This window comes from Myotis brandtii, unplaced genomic scaffold (genome assembly GCF_000412655.1).
Source record: "Myotis brandtii unplaced genomic scaffold, ASM41265v1 scaffold144, whole genome shotgun sequence".
Lineage (NCBI taxonomy): Eukaryota > Metazoa > Chordata > Mammalia > Chiroptera > Vespertilionidae > Myotis > Myotis brandtii.
In genome coordinates, this window is record NW_005355159.1 from 3159140 (window position 1) to 3165536 (window position 6397).

The window sequence follows — 6397 nt, forward strand, 5'->3', positions numbered from 1 at the left end:
TCTCTCTCTCTCTCTCTCTCTCTCTCTCTCTCTCTCTCTCACACACACACACACACACACTTTCTTTTTTTTTAAATTAAGGTATAATTGACCATATAACATTGTAGAAGTTTAAGGTACAACCACAGTGAGTTTAGTTAACACCTTGAATAATTATCTTTTTTTTCTTTTTGTGGTGAGAACATTTAAGCTTTTCTGTCTTAGCACCTTTCAAGTATATAATACAGTAGTATTAACTATGAGACCATACTGTATATTACATCGAGAAGTTATTCATCTTATAACTGGAAGTTTGTACCCTGCCATCAACATCTCCCCACATAAAAGTGAGACCGTACAGTATTTGTCTTTCTCTGAATTATTTCACTTAGCATGTCCTCAGGCCTGTCCATATTGTCACAAATGGTAGGATTTCCTTCTTTCTCATGGTTAAATAATATTCCTGTGTGTGTGTGTATGTGTGCACGCATGTGCACACGCACGCATGTGCACAAATATAATGGAATATGATATATACATGATATGTAACTCACATTTTACTTTATCTGTTCATCCAGTTGATGACCACTTAGATTGCTTTTATGTCTTGCTTACTATGAATGATATTGCAATTAACATGACAGTACAGATATCTCTTCAGAATAGTGATTTCATATCCTTTGGATATACACCCAGAAGTGGGATTGCTGGACGCCATGGTAGCTCTATTTTTAATTTTTTGTGGAACCTCCCATACTGTTTTTCATAGTGGCTGTACCAATTTACATTCCCACCAACAGTGTACAAGAGTTCCCTTTTCTCCACAGCCTCACCAACACTTGTTATTTCTTGTCTTTTAAATCATAGCTATCCTAACAAGTATAAGGTGCTATTTTATTATGGTTTTGATTTGCATTTTCCTAATGATTAGTGGTGTTGAGCATCTTTTTTATGCAGCTGTTGCTATTTGAATGTCTTCTTTGAAAAAATGTCTACTCGGGTCTTCTGCCCATTTTAAAATCAGATTGTTTGTTTGGTTTTTGCTATTGCATTTTATGAGTTCCTTGTACATCAGATATCTCATTTCATAGGTTGCCTTTTCATTTTGTTGATTGCTTCTTTTGTTGTGCAGAAGCATTTTAGTTGGATGTAGTCCCACTTATTTTCCTTGTTGCTTGTGCTTTTGTTTTCATAGTAAATAAATGTTGCCAAGACACACATTAAGGATATTTTCCACTATGTGTTTTTTAGGATTTTTACAGTTTCAGGTCTTACAGTTAAGTCTTTAATCTATTTTGAGTTCATTTTTGGGAGTGGTGGAAGATAAGGATCCAATTTCATTCTTTTGCAGGTGATTATCCAGTTTTCCCAGCACCATTTTTTGAAAAGACTGTCCTTTTCCCACTGCATAGTCTTGGCTCCCTGGTCAAATATTAGTTGTCTATATGTGTGCACACACACCCAATTTCATTGCTATCCCTAAATAGCCATTGCTGGTTCTTTGGAGGAAAGGAAATGTTAGGTAAAAAGATAAATACTTCATCACATGTTATGCTCATCTCCTTATATATTTCACTCTGTAGCATGTTTGACTTCTTGCTATTTTAATTATCAACATTTCCTTGTGCAGCCTAAACTGCATTAATAGTGAGTTTATGATTTCCTTTAGCCAATGCTGGCAACACAATACTATTGACAGCATCCACCCCAGAAACTGCTTTTCTTTACAAAATGTCCTGGCATTAAATCACAAAAAGATGCAGCAGTAGAGAATCCTTGGGTGCTTTCTACATTTGTATTTAAATGCACCATCCTCATCTTAACGTGATGAATAGCAATAACCACAGTCCTCACAAGAATAAAAGCACAGCCCTACGCATCTGTGCGGTGAGCTGCAGGGCAGCAGTTGGAGCAGCACAGTGTCCTGTGTGCCCATGGCCTCCCGAGTGGGAAGCAAACCTGAGCCAGACCCTACTCAGACCTCAGGAAGCCTGACAGGTTTTTGCTGCAAGGTCTCGATAGAATCACAGCACTGACACTCGAAAGACTGCTTTCTTCTTTTTTAAAATGTTACGTTAAATCGGCTGTTGGAAAGGGGGTGGTTTAAAAACATGTGTTCACGTGAGAGCAAGTTTTAGCACACCCTGCAGCTCCGGAGACTTGAAATGCGAATCTGGATAATTCCTAATAGGATCCGTGATTTAGATTTGGCTGAAAAGTCTCCGTTTGATTTTCCAGGACAGGCTGATGACGGCCGCTGGCCCGCGCTCAGGCTGGCCTGGCAGAGCCAGCTTCCATTTCCTCCATCCCCTCTCTCTGCTTGGGCCTTTGAAATGCCCAGGAGCTAACAGCTGCTGGAGGCGGGCAGAAAGGCCTGGCAGGAGCTGGGGCTGCACCTGTGTCTCAGCCCTGCCAGATCCCACAACTGGTCACCGGGCTGGGAGGGAGGCGGGGAGAGGGGCAGTGGGGCAGAAAGACAGACGGCTGGGAGGCGGGGAGAGGGGCAGTGGGGCAGAAAGACAGAAATGGGGCTGGGAGGAAGGGGAGCCACAGAGTCAGGGGCGGGAGTTAGAGGCAGGGGAGAGGAGTGAGGGTGGGGCAAAGCCTGTTCAGCTGCCTTGGGGTGAGGGGTTTGCCAATCACTTAGCACCAGTGTGTCAGGAGGGCTCCCACAGAAGTTAAATTGAACAATCATTCTTTTTAAAATATGGCCACCTGGCCTTTCAAGGTTGTGGTCTCCACTGAGACCACAGGGTTGATTGGTCTGCATTAGGGCTACACGCCCCAGGCATGTGCCCTGACTGGGAATTGAACCGGCATCCTGGTACATGGGATGACACTCAACCAACTGAGTCACACGGGCCTGGCTGGGTAGTTTTCATAAATCCTCTGATCCTGCAATCCCAAGCAGGGTCTGAAACCTGATACCTGATAGTGACGCCACCAGAGGTAAATAGGCCACACAAGCTCCCCAGGCTTAGAGCTCCGACAGTGCCCCTCTCAGGCAGCTGAGGGTGAACAACCCAGGCAGCTCTGCTTTCAGACAGCCATGCCAAAGCCTCGAGAGGAAGCCAGAGAGCAGGGCAGCATCACAACTGAGGGACGGGCTGAGCAGACATGAGCCCTCCAGGGTGCTGGCTGGTTGAGTTGCCCCAGCATCAGCACCTGCCCAGTCATCTAGAATTCTCACCCCCTTCGTTCCAGTAAGACCCTGAGGGGCAGAGTGGGACACCTCGAGTGCTCCACGTGGTCACTTTTACTGGCCCCTTGATGTGGCTGCGGGCTGAGGAGACGCAGGGAAGCCGCTGCCTGGACCCTCTGCCTGGCCCCCCCGCCCAGCCTCCTGGGCCATGCGGTCGGAGAAGACCTTCAAGCAGCGCTGCGCCTCCGAACAGAGTGGAATACATCCAACTTATCTGAGCGCAGCGTCCGATCAAAATCCCAGGCGCCTAGACTCTGACTGTCCAAACTTGATTCTGGATTCTGGGTGAACACAATACGGTTATGTTATTCCTGTTCCAAAGTGAGCAGAAGCTAGGAGCGGTGAAAAGGTCCGAGCAGATGCTGTTGTCCACCTCCGATGCCAAGCACCACGGAGTTTCGTCCTTCCAATCAGGAGGTCGGGAGCCTCTGATGCCATGAGTCATTCTAACCTGACAACCAGTCTGAAAGATTCTAACACGTGCCACTGCTCTGTGTGCACGTCCCCTGGAGCTCAGGGTCAATGAGATCTCCTGCCACGGACCCAACCACCTCTGACCAGCCTCCAAAACTACCCTCAAGTGTCAGCATCACTCTTCACCCCTCCCAGGGGGATGCAGTGTTCTCTCCATTCTGAACTTAAGATAGGTTGGTCTCTCTCCTTTCCCATTCCCATTTCAAAGCATAGTCTGGTGGGAGAGAGAGGTGACCAGGACATTTGGGGAAAGCAGAAATGCTCAGACCTTACAAGAATGAGATAAGTGTGTAAACAAGATACCAGGTACATTGACTTGTCAGATTCAAAAGTTACTTTAAAACACTCAGTTTGGCAAAGCTCAATGGTTACAGACACAATGTTCAGGATTCCTTACCTGGGGACAGCCTTCCTCTACCTTCAGGAATCTTTTAGTACAAAAGACATTGTGAAAACCTAAAATCCTAGAAAACGGTACATATGCTCACACACTTCACATGGTGTCTACAATTTCAGGGAGTCTATGGATTGCCTCTCAATTCCACTTCAGAAACCCTAGTCTGCATATCAAAATTTTTAGCCTGCCGAAACCGGTTTGGCTCAGTGGATAGAGCATCGGCCTGCGGACTGAAGGGTCCCGGGTTCGATTCCGGTCAAGGGCATGTACCTTGGTTGTGGGATCCCCAGTGGGAGATGTGCAGGAGGTAGCTGACCGATGTTTCTCTCTCATCGATGTTTCTAACTCTCTATCTCTCTCCCTTCCTCTCTGTAAAAAAATCAATAAAATATATTTAAAAAAAATTTTTAGCCTGTGTATGACTGTTGACCCAGAAATTTTATTATCACTTGTGTATCCTATAAATAAAATGTCACAAGCACAAAACGGAAAAAAATGTAGGCCTTATCTTGTTTTCCACAAGACACCTGATAAATTTCTCATGAGACTTCAGAGAGAGGTTTATCTGATAGAACCATCCAACCAAACAGTGTTGGCATATGGGTCAATCTAATTTTGGAGGAAGGCTTCTAGTGACAACCACAGGGCCCTGTCACATTATGAAAACAACTAGAGGCCCAGTGCACGGATTTGTGCACATTGAAAGTAAATTAATTAGAAGGCGGCCAGCAGAATGGGACTGGGAGAGATGGGTCGAACACGCCCTGGAGCCAACCTCCCTCGGTCCCTCCCCGGCCGGTCGCACCTCCAGCGGCGCTGGGGCTCAAAGGGTGTCTGTAGAGTGAGCAGGGTCCTCTAGCAGGTAGGGTCCCTCAGCCTGGTCTGGGGGAATGGGACAGAAACCAGAATTCCGACATCCCCCAAGGGGTCCTGGAGTGCAAGAGGGCACTCTGCAAAGTTACTGTTGCTTGGCAGCTCCTGCATTGAGCATCTACCCCCTGGTGGTCAGTGCGTATCATAGCTACTGGTAGGAGTGTCTGCCCCCTGATGGTCATTGTGTGTCATAGCTACCAGTCGGACAGTTGAATGGTCAGACGGTTGCTTAGGCTTTTATATATATATATATATAGTTTGTCAATGCCCTCCCATTAGATGCTCCACTCCTTTGGAATAGGGACAATGTCTTTGAAGCACCAGAAACTAACAAATGATCAACACAAAAAGGTGGTCTTTAAAATAAAGTTTTATTAAACAAATGGGAGAATGAACAAATAGGTGTGCGGGGGGGGGGGGGGGGAGGGGAAGAATATATCAACAAACTAAAATGGGCTAACAACATCTAAATTAAACTTAGGAGAACCAAATGAAGTGTAAGATTTATGTTATTAAAAGAAACAACAACACATGCATGGCCTGCTTGGCTCAGTGGTTGCATGTCAACCTATGAACCAGGAGATCACAGTTAAATTCTGGTCACGGAACATGCCTAGGTTGTAGGCTCAATCTCCAGTAGGGGGCATGCAGGAGGCAGCCAATCAATGATTCTCTCTCATCATTGATGTTTCTCTCTCTCTCTCCCCATCCCACTTCCTCTCTGAAATCAATAAAAATATATTCAAAACAACAACAACAACAACACATGTACAAATGTATAGGATATGGGGTTCCTGGCTTAGCAACAATGTGAACATAGGGAGAAACCAAGATGGCGGCATAGGTAAACACCGGAAATAGCTGCCTCGTACAACCACTTCAAAAATACAACTAAAAGACAACACGGACATCATCCAGAACCACAGGAAGGCTGACTGAATGGAAATTCTGCAACTAGAAGGAAAGAGAAAAGCACACTGAGACTCAGAGGAGGTGCAGAAGTAAAATGCAGAAGTACGAAGGTGCACGTGGAAAGGGCTGGCAACTGAGGACTCAGTTGTCTTTTTCAATTGGGAGGGAGTCACAAGCTCCCAACTGCTCTGAACTCCAGTTCCAGGCGAGTCTCTGGGGACCCAGACTCATATGGGGAGAAACTGGACTGTCTGGCACCGGGTGGAACTCAAAGGGGGCTTTCTCTCAGAGGTGCTTGCAGTGATTACCGTGGGACACTGAGAAGCGGGGCCTCTTAGGACAGGGCTGAGGATCAGCCATAGCTGTTTGCTCCGCCCTGTTGATTCCCTGAGACCCCACCCCACCCAAGCTGTGGCAGAGGCTTTTGCATATGAATGGCCTGGCCCTTTGCAATCTAAAATTACCTAACAAACTGCAGCTGGGTCAGAGAGACCCAGAACTTCCAAAAGAAGGCCCAAGGCCCCACAGCAGCTTGCATTGCTTCACAGCTGGGCCTCATC